The 14,153-nt window shown below is 39.4% G+C and overlaps 1 long non-coding RNA gene across 1 annotated transcript in view; it reads left to right on the top strand.

The window, feature by feature from the left end:
• The first annotated feature begins 1,240 nt into the window (after positions 1 to 1,240).
• The window catches only part of LOC116039872, a 93,755-nt gene continuing 80,842 nt past the window's right edge, over positions 1,241 to 14,153 (top strand). The window contains exon 1 of the long non-coding RNA XR_004102531.2: positions 1,241 to 1,380. This is a non-coding gene — a long non-coding RNA (uncharacterized LOC116039872). The remainder of the gene's footprint in view (positions 1,381 to 14,153) is intronic.

The following is a 14,153-nucleotide window of genomic DNA, read 5'->3' as shown; positions in this document are numbered from 1 at the left end:
AAGGACTCAGCCAAGTAAATTACTTTTGTCAAAGTTGTGATTAAACTGTCAAATTGCTTCCCACCACCAGCTGGCAAGCAATTGTATTACATAAGTAATTGTCAAAAGGATTGTCAAGAGAAGAGTATATTGCTCCATGAGTTTCTGTCTTTCCATCAGGGTTTTACATTCCTTGCCTTAGTTTAATGGCCTTGTGTGTTTTAACTACATTGCAGCATTTAACTCTCTGGGTTAAAGTCATACTGTAGATACACAAGTACAAATTAATCTTAACTTATTTATTTATTGTCATTTTGTGTCTGACACCATCAGTTTTGAACACAGGCTTTATATGTCTCTTTTGGCTTCGGTTTCCGTGACACCACTCACATATGTCACTTTTGACTGATAGCTGATAACCTTTCTGATTAGAACTCAACAACCTTTAGATTACTATAAGTTCAAAAGTTATGGAAGATAATAAGTCTAGACATGTGAAATGACACATTTAAAGACATGCGTTACTATTATGCAATATAGGCATGAGTCATACCACCAATAAACTGAGTAACACAAAAGCTTACCCCCACACCACCACTTCAAGCCCCAACATCCATACTCTCCTCTTTTTTATCACATCGTGTGAATACAGTGCTATTTCAGTTCCACTTCTTGACAGCTAATTAAGCAGCCAGTGTCTGCTTCCCCAAAGTGATTGCTTATTCCTTGCTATGATTGTGAGGGGTTATACAAAAACGATACTTTTAAAACGAATGGCATTTTCATTTATAAACAATGGGAAGAACTGGTTTTACTGGTGAAAGTGACATTCCAAGTGTTTCGCTGAGTAGAAAGAAAAGAAATGCCCAAAGTTTATTCTCCATAAAGTTATTTTTCCCTCATCTCAGATTTATATTCCATATAAAGTACCTAGCTAACTTAGATGTTTAATTTGTGAATAGCTCAGTTTGTCACATCATAAATAAAACATACACATTTTCTTATATCATTGAGATTGCACATTGAATAATTACTAACATATCGTCCAGTTTTTAACGTGGTAAAATGCGTGATAGTTTGTGATTAGAGTTTTTGTGCTGTAGGTGGATAATGACTTAATTGACCTTACTTAATGAACCTCTCAAGTTTTGCCTTTGAAAGTGATCAGTCATCATACCTGTAATGTTAAAGTGAGCACAGATTCAATGAGGGATTTGGGAACAGATGTGAAAATGTCATTCCTCATACGTTCCTCAGCAGGAACAGGTGTTACTGGGCCTGCTGGTAAATGGAGCCTGCATGCTGGGAGGAGAAGAGGCGGCTGTTCATTTCCATGACCAAATGCCTAAAGCTTCGGGACCGGCTCCAACTCCTCAGGACCTGCACAGCCTGCCTGAAGCCGTAAGTTTTCACAATGTGCGACTGCACATTGTCGTTCATTTGTCGATGCTCTGCAAATAACTCAGTGGTGAACAATGTTGGCATATGCATTCATTACAAATGAGAACGCAACCATTTGGTTCACTGTTAAGCAAAAATGTCATTGTCATATGAATTTGTGCTGTGTGCGTGGTTATTATAATAATAATAATAATAATAATAATAATAATGCATTTTATTTATATAGCACTTTTTACAACACTCAGACACTTTACAGAGTTTTTAAAAAAATAAATCCACGCAATAAAAATCCACACTAAAATAGACACATTAATCAAACATTAAAAGCAGCTCTAAAAGGTGAGTTTTGACTTGTGGCTCTGTCACCTCAGGTCCGATGCTTGGTCCTGAGTGGTGGAGACATGAGGTTGAGTTTAGGAAATTAACTCTTTGTTTGTCAGAGGCTAAAATAGTTTGGCACACGAATAACGATTTTCTGTGGAATTAATCAAGGGGAGTTTGAAGTGGCTCCAACATTAATCAACATTTCCTCGCCATTCAGTTTAATCTGGTCCGACCCAAGCTAATCAGTAGCAGGCAATGCAGCCCCCTTAAGACTTCACAGCTAAGCTTTTATGCCATTTTTGAAAGATGAATTGACTTATCACTTCGCGCAATTAAAGGTCATGTGAAAGTGATGACTCACTTCAAAAATCAACATCCTGAAACCAAAAGATCCATCATGAGTCATCCTGTATTCACGGCAAAGGTCCATCTATGATTATGCTCCTCAATATTGATAACCTCACCTCAACCTATTCCTACGTGACTCATTAGTCACACAAGTAATGATATGTCATAATAGAGCAATCAGTGTTGTGGATGTGAGTGATGACTGTGGCTTAAGACATGCAAGCTGTGATGTAGTACATGTCTGAGCGGAGAAGGGTTGGTATTTGCAGTAGAGGCCAAAAAGATTCCCACCTTATCTCTGTTTTCTTTGTTCCCCCAAGGAAAACAAACAACATCCTGCCAACGAGAGTTAGACACAGCATTCACCAAAGCCTTTTTTAAATTATTTTAGATGGCTGAGAAGTCATAACAGCCACGTTGGATGTTTTATCAAAGGTTTATCATCCTTACGCCAGGCTCATTACACTGGTGCAGAGACTGCAAAATAAAACGTGACTTAATCAAAACCAAGCAGGCCTCCAGAATAATGGCTCCCCACAGCTGAATATGTGAAACAGTCAGGCAGGGGCTACAGTTGTACTTAACCTCATCAAGGACCATTTAGGTGATGGAGGACACCGATGCTGAGGCGAGGGGCTGCTAGGGGGTTGTTTGTTATTTTCAATTCACGCTTGATGAAATGAATCAGCAGTTTAGAGGTAATTACAGTAGTACATTTTATTATATGATGCATTCTTTATCCGTATTAAAAGAAGAGTTGTGTTGTTGTTTTCAACATTTTGGGATGCCTAGATTTCTTTAGAGGTTTTGGCCAGCAGCATGTGCTCTCTTCCCCCCCCCAACTAATTCATTTAATAAAAAATCTGGAAAGCCTTAAACGTTGCACAGAAATCCTAAAAAACCTTCAACAAAGTCTCCCACATATCCTTGCACAGGTAATATAGGATGCAGGTTTAAAGTTTGAACAAAAGACAATTGCAGTGTTTTTGCACTGGGGTTGAAATCTTCCCCCGAAAGCTTTTCCAAAGTGATGTGTAAGTGTCTGTTTCTTTAATGGGCTATGCCATGGGAATGTTTCCATGGTAACATGGCAAAGGCGCTAGTACAGCTCAATGTCACTCTCTGAGGAGCTTCTGCTTAGTGGGAAATGATGATAATAGCGCAGAGTGTTGGATAAAACTCAACTGGGGAAGACTAACCCCTTCATATTGCATGGAAAGGAGACGACGTTCATCTTCTTCTGCACAATCTTTTGCTGGCATTTTTTCTAAACCAGTTCCCCTAGTTACAATACTAAAGTGTGTTCTGTATCCATCGCTTTCATTTTTGGAATTTCATACATTTTACTTTGACAGATAGTAAAAGTAACTCTTCAAGGATAAGGAGCACAGAGAGACACAGCGGTGCTGGTCAAACTTCTTTTATTTTAATGTTTTCTGAGTTTGTACTATCAGATTTGTGAATAGTGCTCTTTTAGAACTTGTAGTGCCCTATATACAGCTCTTTGGAGCTTCACCTGTTCTAAAATACGGTACTATACTATATGTGTTATATTTTAATTGTGTATGCCTTCATTGCAGTTGGAAATCCTAATACAATTTAAAAATATCAATGCACAATTGCTCACATAGTGGTCTTAGAAAGTAGCAGCCACAGCCTGGGAAACTATTCGACCTGGTGACTCCGCTTGCAGTGAGAAATCTCTGCTCAAATCAGATACCTGTTTACACCCCACCAGCACTCTGTTGCTCTTTTCCCAGCGCTGATATGCGCGCACGTGTGCGTGTTGTTCAGTGTTAGATGTCGGATTCCAGCAGCTTAGAAAACACAGCGTTGTATTAGATCACAACTGTGCATACATTACATGCACAGCGAGTATTAGGCAAGGAGAAATAACTGAAGACTGAAACTCTTTGGAGTTGCAAATGTCATATTAATTTCAAACACATTACCCCCTGCCGAAAGACTTAATGAAGAAGCCCATTAGAATGTCATACCTGCTTACTTGTGAATTTTGTCGAAAGTTTATTTGATATGTCTGAGTCAATCACCCAAAGTCTTTGTGATAAGGTACTGCTCAGTGAGCCTGAACTCTCAGTTCTACTCTGGGAGCACTTGGATATTTTATACACGGCTGTGCTTTGAATAATTTCCAGGCAGAAATTCTTCTTTGGCAAGGCACTCTATTTTCCCTTTGCCAGCTTAAAGGTTTTGTCCTTGACGTCACTTTGCAAAGTGTGAGCAACTGATATGAAATAAAAACTTGAATATGTGTTTTAAGTGGAGCCTGGGCTGCTTTTTCTAGACCCTGCACAAAAAGAGACTGACCGGGTAAGGCAGAAAATGCAGCCAAGTAATATTCTCATAACTTTTAAACAGAACACAAAGCATTTTTTACTTTTCTGTTAAATATGAATGTTATTCTATGGTGCCATAATGTGGAATTACTCTTTGTGTTTAAAGGGGTATTCCTGCAATTTAGCATTGCACGTACTTTAAGATGGAAGACATGCAACAGATTTGGGGGGGGGGTTAAAGTTTATGCAGCATAGACCACCATATCCTGATTTTTAGTCCATAGTAAGGGTCAAACTCAACAAACACTGCATGTATATGGATTTCCCATAATACAACTGGAGCTCCTGTATCTGTTTTGCATTACACCTAATGCCAAATTTATGTGTGAAATTGGTGGAGGGCCCCTTTAATAAAGTGCTACATTTCATAATGTTACAAAAGATTAATTCATTTATTCATCCATTCATTTCTATATAAGTGTATGTAAGAGGAGTGTACCAGTGGGCAGTGTAGACAGCTGGACTAATATACTGACTTTTGTGTATTATACTGCTTGAAACATATAATGAACATTTTTGTACAATATTTGTGTTGAGTTGTTGACACAACTGGTCTACTTGTATTTAATCTCAATCAGAATTATTTTTTTATTGTCAGCATGCTTTCGGTGGAGTTTGTCTCTCTGTACACGCGGAGCATTTCATGTCCTCCTCTGACACATTGCGGGAGCGCTGGGACAAACACCGGATGAGTGACTAAGAAAACAATTCCCCTGGATATGCCTGTTGTCTCGCTCTTCCTCTCTCGCACGCTCTTTCTGTGTCTCTTCGGGGTTGAATCACATTTCTCTTGCTTCCCTCCAATGTGTCTCTGTCATATATAGGTGCATAGGCACATGCACACATACACACAGACATACGCTCACTTCTCTCTCACACACACACACACACACACACACACACACACACACGCACACAGTCTGACAAATCCCTCCTTCTGCCAAAAAGTCGATAAATAAATGCATTGTCTCTTCACTTTCTGCTGTTGGCATCAGCCTGTCTAAATTGTCTGAGAAGGCAGTGGAGTGTGAAATTGAGTTCAGAACTGTACGCTGCGTAAAGGGGCACAAGATGAGCGTATGTTTGCTTATTTATTCATATTGCAGCAGCATTCAGTAGCGGTTATGCAAGAAAGGGTCAGTTAAACACGTTGAGGTGTTGTTGGTGGAAATTAAAGAAAGAGTTTAAAGGAAAAGTCTTAGGCAGTGGTATTTTACCCTTGCAAGGGGAGCAATAGGTTATTCATCTCAGGGGTAAATGAAGCTTTAAAGTGAAATTGTGCAGTTACAGTGAGTCCTTTTAAGTTTCTTATTTCTCCAGTCCCTGGGTGCTGTGAACCAGGACAACTTCTTTTTGACAGTCACTATCATTGTTCTAAATGCCATCTACGCCGAAGCTTTGTAGTTGCATACAAAGCAAAAGGGTAATTTTACTTGAATCACTAGGTAGTGATTGAATAACTTCACAGTGATTTGCTCTCTCCTGTTTCTGAAAAGATTAATTTCTTTCCCAAAGCCAAAGAGTTCATGCGAGAATAATAGCACCTGCCCACACTCATTTGCCAAGAACAAATGATTTTGCTTGAGAATGTAACTTTTGTGCCGCTTTCCCGAGATTTAATCAGAGGTATTACGCAAACCTTCCCTTCCTCAGCTCTTTTCTTGCCATTCTGTGATGAATGTGTTGTTACCGGATGATGTATGTTTATAGATTGCCGTGGATAACTGCTGTTTTGAAGAGTTATAGCTTCCCCTCCCATCACAGAAAGTGCCTCTATGCGAAAATCATTCAGGGATTTCAGGTTTGTCTCTCAATTGAGCACAACAAATGATTAATGTGCATTTGTTAAAAAAAAGAAAAGAAAAATTATCCATCCCTAAACTTTGTTTCCAGACTTTTTAACAAGGCTTTTTGAATGTCAGTCCCCACTACGGAGTCCGGCAGTCAGTGGAAAAACGTTTCACGTATACATTTTTTTTTTTAATAACAGTGGTTGAAGTGTCCTTCATTGTCACCAGAATCTCTAGTATGGAGGTCGTCCTCTTGAACTTTTTTTATTTTAGAGTGACAGAAATTGTAATGGCAGCATAAATCCTATCAAAGTCTTTGCATTCTCAGCATTACCTGTAAGAACTGTCCAGAGGTCAACTGATAGTAGAGCCTCCATTTTAGCTCATCCATCCATCTGTAACATGAATGCTTTTCATTTTTTGCTATTAAATGTTATGTTTACTGTACATTCCTCTTCTTCAAAAGGCATTCTGTGTCCTCGAGGTCTAACAAATGTTTTGAATGGATTTTCCTCCTCATAAAACACTTTTTTAAATCGTGCAATGTTTACATCCATGTTTAGTAGTCTTGTTCTTCCTTGCCTTGGTTGGAAAATTTACAATTCTTTGCATGCACCTATCTCCCTTTCTGAGCATAGCAATATCAGGATTGCTTTCAAGCATGTGAACACTAAGAAAGCAGCGGGGCCGGTCAGTATCAGTGGGCGGGTCCTCAAACTATGTGCTGACCAAGTAGCGCCGGTATGCACAATGATATTCAACCTGTCACTGGCTCAGACTGTCATTAATGCATGCTTTAAGAAGTCCACCATCATTCCTGCGCCACAGAAAACACCAGCCTGCCTGAATTATTACCACCCAGTGGTACTCACCTCTGTAGTGATGAAATGCTTTAAACACTGTTCAAGGATTACATCAGCTCCCCATAACCCAGCACAGTGGACCCATTACAATTTGCCTACCGTCCTAACCGACTAACGGAAGACTCCATAGCACACATTCGTCACAGACATTGATGTTACCGCCACTTACTGTCAATCAGGACTGTTTATCGTGTTGCCCGTGTGCAGAAAACAGGGACCCACTCTTAAAAACATTGCTTCATAGTGTTAAACTCCACAGGATATCTAATACTGATAGTAGTGTAATCTGAATTTATCTATACCATTGCATTTAGATTGATATGTAGGCCTTTGAAGTGTCTCTTCTCACATGTGTACAGTATGTAACTAAATATGGCTACAGGTTTCCATTCCTTAGCATCACTCAACATATATATCATTTATTGATATAACATTGAACACAATGTATTAGATCACCATTGATACACACGAACTTCGATAAGAAGTGTGACCATGCCTGACTGGAAAAAGAAATCTCATTTTATATTAATCACAGTACCTTAAAGTCAGATTGGCCATTATCTACTTTTAAGCATCTGCACTCATTAACTGAGTAAATATACAATTTACGCGTCATTTGGCCTCGTCTTACATTTTTACAGAGCTATCAGCTCCTATTATCACGTTACAATTACGCATGCAAACTAGCAAACAGATTTCATTTTATGCTATAGAAGTCCTTTGCCCTTTTTCTGAAATGCTAAGTTGTTTTAATGTGGTTAATGATGTAATTAGTTGTTCTTGAAAAGAAAAAAAAAAAGAAAAACGCTACATCCAGGGATCTAATGCTGTCACATTGAATGGAGAATGTATTCATCTTGACTGGCTTGAGGCTTGCTTTTGAGGCGTGAACTCGAAAAGTGCAAAGCACATAATGAACACAATTACAAAGAGCTGCTGTTGGGGGATGCTCCTTATTATAAACTTTGATTGATCTGATCTGTTTACTGACCATGCTATGCTGTTATTTGTAAGAAAATGGCATCAGTTTGACAGCAAATCCCTGCCTGTAAATGTCACACTCTCCAAAGCGATTGTCAATGTTCACTTTAACCCTTTGTTTTTTGTTAAAACTTGACTACATTCTTTAGTTAGACATAACTGTGTAGAGTAGTGATGAACCACTTCAGTGTTGCTTTTCACCTAGCCTGCTAAATTTAAAGTCTAGTCTGTATTCTTTCTTATTTGTTTGAGTCTCTGAGACACTGCCATTATACTAGTTACAGCCAGCAACTCCCTTAAAGTTTACTGGAATCAATATTTCAGTGCTGAATGGCAAGCTTGTCCTTAAACAAAAATAATTTTCCTTGACAACTTGAACAAGCGTTAAGCCAGTTAGAGGTTTGCCCTCCTCAGAGCCCATTAAAAGGGTTTTAATGAGGGGAGGGTGGCAGGCAGCCGCAGACCCCCCACTAGCTTTTGATACAATGCATGTCACCTCATTAAATCTTGATGATGTTCAGAGGTATTCCAGGACAGTTGTGAGACCCATGTGTTACTCTGCGGACGCTCAGTCGCCATGGGGGCACTGCCCGGGGGCTGCGGGTACCAGCTGGACTTGGCACCACAGCTTGGCCCGAGACAGTGATAATGGCCTCCCTGCTTCTTGTTCCCATCACATGCTTTGTCACTTTAAACTGCTCTGTAATGGCCTTTATGGGCTGCCATGAATTGTGCAATAAAGAGAGGCGTGGAGGCAACCCAAATACAATAGTAAGCAAGCTGGAAAGTTTGCTAGGGAGGCCTGCCTAGTGGTTGAAAGATTGCTGGTTTGATGTGCTATACTAAGGGCCATTTTACAGTCGCCGCTGGCGTGCGCGAGCGTACGTCAAAATGACGTAGATCTCGCTGGCACGCCAGGATTTTGAGTGAGCGACCAGAGGGCGCGCACCACTATTTTCTTCAGCGGCGCGCGACAAAGCGGAAACAGGAAGCATGGACGAGTTTGCGGACAACCGGATGCCAGGACTCTGAGTGACTGCAAGTCTCTCTTGTAAACTTACTGGGTTAAGATGAGTTATTTTATGGTTAATGAAAGGCTTGATCCGACGAAGTAGGTCATCAAATCAAATCGAAGCATTGACGGCAATGCTGCTGCCAGTTCTGCCATTGTTTACCTTTTTCTTCTTCTAGTCCGTAGAAATAGCAAAGTCGGTAGCCTTTGCTCATTAGTGACACCTCTGTTCAGGAGACGCGCAAGTTTAAATAGTTACGGCGCTCCCATGACATTTGCGTGCGACAGGTCGGCTGCAGTTTGCATTTTGAACTAACTCTGTTAGTTCAAAATGTTAGTTATCCACTGCAGCTAACTAGTTAAGCCAACGTTAGCTCCATGAGTTTGTTAAAAATGCTTTCTGTGGCTGACTTAATGTTTCCAGTTGACTCTTTTGTAGAATTTTGTAAAAGTGATCTTGAATATGAATTTGATGGCTCCATACATATTATTGTCCTAAAAGACTGAAGATAAAACTAATGCTAATGTCCCAGGCAGGTCAGCATTCTCACCAGTTGGTGATTTATCCAATTTATTTCTTGTATTGCGGTGTAGAGCTAGTTAGGGTTATAAGAAAACATTAAGATCAGACTGTTTTGTTCTAACATAACAAATTAATTTAATTGCCAGTTTCATACATTAAAATGCCAAATATCCTTTCCAGTGTTTCCCCTATTCATTCTCAGCAGTGCACCGTCATGGGTCCATGAACGAGGCAAGTGTCTGTGGTTAGTTCACATGTCTGTAATAAAAGCAGGACAGTCGCATTCTATCTGGTAAAGTCAGTTAAACCATGGATGTATTTCAAGAACTGGATACAGCGTTCAAGGCAGAGCCCCGTTAATTCCTATTAGAGTTGTAAAGTGGCGCATTAAGCCATCATGGAGCCAAAAAATACCCGGATGGTCGGTGCTGCTTCCACATTGTGCTGCTCATAAAGCAGGCGCACTAGAGACCTCCGCCGACTACTTCCGGTTTAGCGCTCCTCTAACTTGCATGGGGATTAAATTATTTAATCGTGCAGCTCTTCTAGACTTTCCAAATGCTATCGAACCATAGGGATTAAATTCTGATAGTGAAACAAGAAATTTTGCGGCAGTTGCAACGCTCAAATAACGACGCTCTCTTTAGCTGGTTTCTTTAGCATGTTTAATTTGCTTCAAAGCCCAGCGCACTTCCTGTGGGCCTGAGTTAAACAGGTGAAGATCACGTTGTCAGTAGCCTACCGTTTACAATCAAGCTTGGTAGTGAACATGCATATCTGGTGTTTTTAGCTGAGCTAGACTATATATAGTAGACATACTAGACAGTAGCTCCCAAGACGGTGGCCGCCTGTATACGAGAACGCGTCTTTATAATCTATCTTTTTTATAAACTGTCTGTACACTTACAAAGTTCTCAATGCTTCAGTTAACATTTAGGGACCCTCATTATGCTACCGTTGAAGTGTGGTGATATTTTGAGCCTTTTTAGTGGTAGAAATAGCGATTTGTTTTTACTTTCCCTGTGCCCTGAATACTAGCGTTGTAAGCTAATCAGCGGTCCGCGCTAGCTTGTGTCAAGCTACCAACACATTTGATTAGCATGAAAACATGTCCCAGAGAACGATCGAGTGGGTACACATCTGTTATTGACCCCTAGGTTCGTTTTGAGGCAGAATTGTCCTTTAAGAGTTTGTTGTAGCAACCAATGTAAAAATAACTAAGGTTAATATAGCGCATTTAGGGCAAAGGCACTAATAAAAGCTACATAAAAATAGCGTTCTTTTCACTGTTAGTCTTGTTTGCTGTTACAGGTCATTTAAGGACATTATATGAAAAATTACACCGTCTCAGAAACATTAAAAAGTGTTACATATAGTAACTTTAAAGTAGTAAGAAAATTCAAAATGTTTTGAGAAAGGAATTTAGTATGGTGTTAGCACCAGTTATCACAAGTTCCAAAATTGAAAAAGTAAAGGCAATATAAATTGCATGTTAGATAAACTACTTCAACATAAACTACAAGTGAACCTCGGCTTAAAAAAACTGATTTCTTTCTAAATGTGACTGATTGACAAATGAATCTCTATTTTGTCTTGCTTTCCTCTGAATACATAATTTCCAGTGGAAAGGCATTTGATAAGTTGTCTGGGGAAAGAAAGCATTTTAGCCTGCTTGCTTTGTATTTAGGTTTAGTAAACAATATGATGTTGTTTTTGTTTGAAATATGCAAAGTGCCCTAGCTCCTCGAATTAAGACATTCTCAGCTCTAAGCAAAGCCATCGCTGAAAACAAGCATGAGCAAATCATGTCACCGTTCTGAGCCTATATTGTTTTTCAATTTGAATTAGTGCCTAAATGAAGCATTATAATACATGCACACAACCTCTTGGTTTATTATCCAAGCCTTTTCTACAGTTGCTGTTATTTTAATCACATTGAAGCATGGTTTAAGCAGAATAAAAAACGAAAGGGGAGACTAATTTTTAACAGCTTAATTTTTCATTTTACTCAACCAGGAGGTATATTTGAGGGCTGTTTTGGATGCATGCTGAATATTATGCCATTGAATGTCTTGAGACACTCGAGACTTAGCAGCGCCATACTATAGACATGATAGAAATGAAATGCAATCTGTCTTCAACCCTCACACTATGAATTTTTCAATACAGCAATAACCTATCAGCACTGTTTGTCTTTGTAGTTTTACACAGCCCCAGGCTGTATACTTGAGAATAGCATAATGAGATATTGAGACACAGCAGGTGGAGAAAAAAAAGTAATGGAAACACAAGGCAATATATTGCTTGAATATTATTTACCTGGCAAGATAAAGGGCCACCATTTGCCTTCAGAGCAGCTTCAGTCTTCCTTGTAGCGTTAAACTGTAGTGGGAAGTTGAAGCATCCCTCAGGAAGGAAAACCTCCAGTCCTTTGAGTGATGAAGGAGGTGGAAATCTACACTGCACAGTGCTCCAAAAAATCCCATAAACTATTATATAAACTATTGTATAGTGTGATTGGATTGGGCTTATTTCCTGCCTGCTTATACTGGTTTACATCACTCATTTTTTTAAGTGAAATAGTCAATAAGCATTCCCATTTCAAATTTATATTTTCTTGCAAATTGTATGCACTGCAGCTGGACAACGTGGGTCTGTCTGTGTGCTTGTTTGTGCTGTGAATGATAGACACCAGGTCTTAATGACACAACAGATCATTTTAGTTTCATTTTGGAGATGAAAACATGACAATCAGAGTCTAAGATACTCTGATTTCCAAGTTCTCTTTCACTGTTCCTCAACCTGTGCATTAGTATATAAAAAGGTTTATGTTGATATACACAGATGGTGGAACTTTGCACTTTTATTATGATGCACAATACACATAATATATTATTGAGACGATATCACGGAGGTGGAGAGATTTCTGAGGTGTTTACAAACTAAAGGGATAGCAGACAACAAACCCTCTTTTTTATCTTACACATAGGTACATCATGATTATAATATCACACTGCTGCAACATTAAATATGCATTCATTGATTTCCGACTGCTGGAAGGGAGCCTATATGCTATTAAGATGAGAAAACAATCCACACTCAAAGCTAAGCCATTCTCCACCCTTCCGTCTCTTCCTCTCCCAAGGTGAAACTTATGCCCCTCAGAAGACAAAGTAGGGCAAGCCTTGTAAAGTACTGAGGCATCACAGATGAAGCTGAGGTAACAGAGAAGGCAGTATACTATTAAATGGAATGTGTGACTGTCAATACCTTTTTTTTGCATTTACGTTCTTAAGTTGATCCTTTAAAGTCACATCATCTTAAGTTTGAGTGTGCCCCGACTACTAGCTTTATAAGCTAATCAGCGGTTGGCGCTATCTTGTTTCAAGCTAGAGACACATTCGATTAGCATGAAAACATATCCCAGAGAACGGTCGACTTGGTACAGGTGTTGCGCTGGAATTGTCCTTTAAGGCAGGAGTTGCATGCAGAGGCTTTTATAAAGAGGAAGATGATCAGAACTGAGAAGGTGAGAGGTGCGAGGAATAGGTGGAGTTTGTCAGCAGTGTGGCAAAGAAGGCAAATTAATTTGTATAGCACCTTTCAAACAGGCAATTTGAAGGACATTGCATAAGGTAAATCAATGAATTTAAAAAAAGGGGACATATCATGACAAAACTCATATTTTTAGTGCTTGTGTACATATATTTAAGGGTACTGGAGTGCCTACCAACCCACACAAACTGTGAAATAAGACAACCAGTTTTTTTGTGAGTTTAGATTTGGCTCCCCTTCTTATGTCACATGCCGGCTTGTTAGAATATAGCCTACTGGCCCCTGTCTCAGTATCTCCACCCACGGCTTGAGAATTACCTTTGCAAAGGTGCGCCATATTTTTCTCGTAAGCCAAAAAAAGCAGACTGGGCTTTTGAGGAGGGGGGCTTAAAGAGACAGGCGCTAAAACAAAGCATTTCAGACAGACAGTATGAGAAAAACATTGTGTTTCTTGAACATTAAAGCACGTACAGTATATAGTATAAACCTGAGAAGGATAATGATATGTCTCTGACTGGCTAGCTAATTATCAAGAGGGATGTATTTAATATAGCTAGGGGTTATTTTATTGCAAGTAAATAATACTATTTATTATTAATGCTCCTTTAAACCTACAGTAACTCATATTTTGGCCACTTTGGGACAGCACAAACAAGCTATTGACACAACCCTGACCTTTTTATCGCGTTTTAACTTGATATGGCAAACTTGTTAGCATACAGACGTGGAGGCTTCATTTTGGAGTCATGTTTGAGTCCACCTGATGAATGTTCGTTGAAAATTCACTCTTTTAGCTCCGTTTTTGCTCTCCACCAACATCTGAGGTTAGAATCAGAGGTCGACCGATTCATCGGTTTTGCCGATTAATCAGCACCGATAGTTGATTGGTGGAACTATCGTTATCGGCAAAAATCCATACCGATTCGTAAAGGATCGTCCACGATCCCAAACGGCACCTCTGATTCATATTTAGATAATTTAAAAACAGTTAAACGTAGAGACTTACTGATTGCTGCAGCT

This window comes from Sander lucioperca, chromosome 17 (assembly GCF_008315115.2).
Source record: "Sander lucioperca isolate FBNREF2018 chromosome 17, SLUC_FBN_1.2, whole genome shotgun sequence".
NCBI lineage: Eukaryota > Metazoa > Chordata > Actinopteri > Perciformes > Percidae > Sander > Sander lucioperca.
This window is presented reverse-complemented; position numbering and strand designations above follow the sequence as displayed.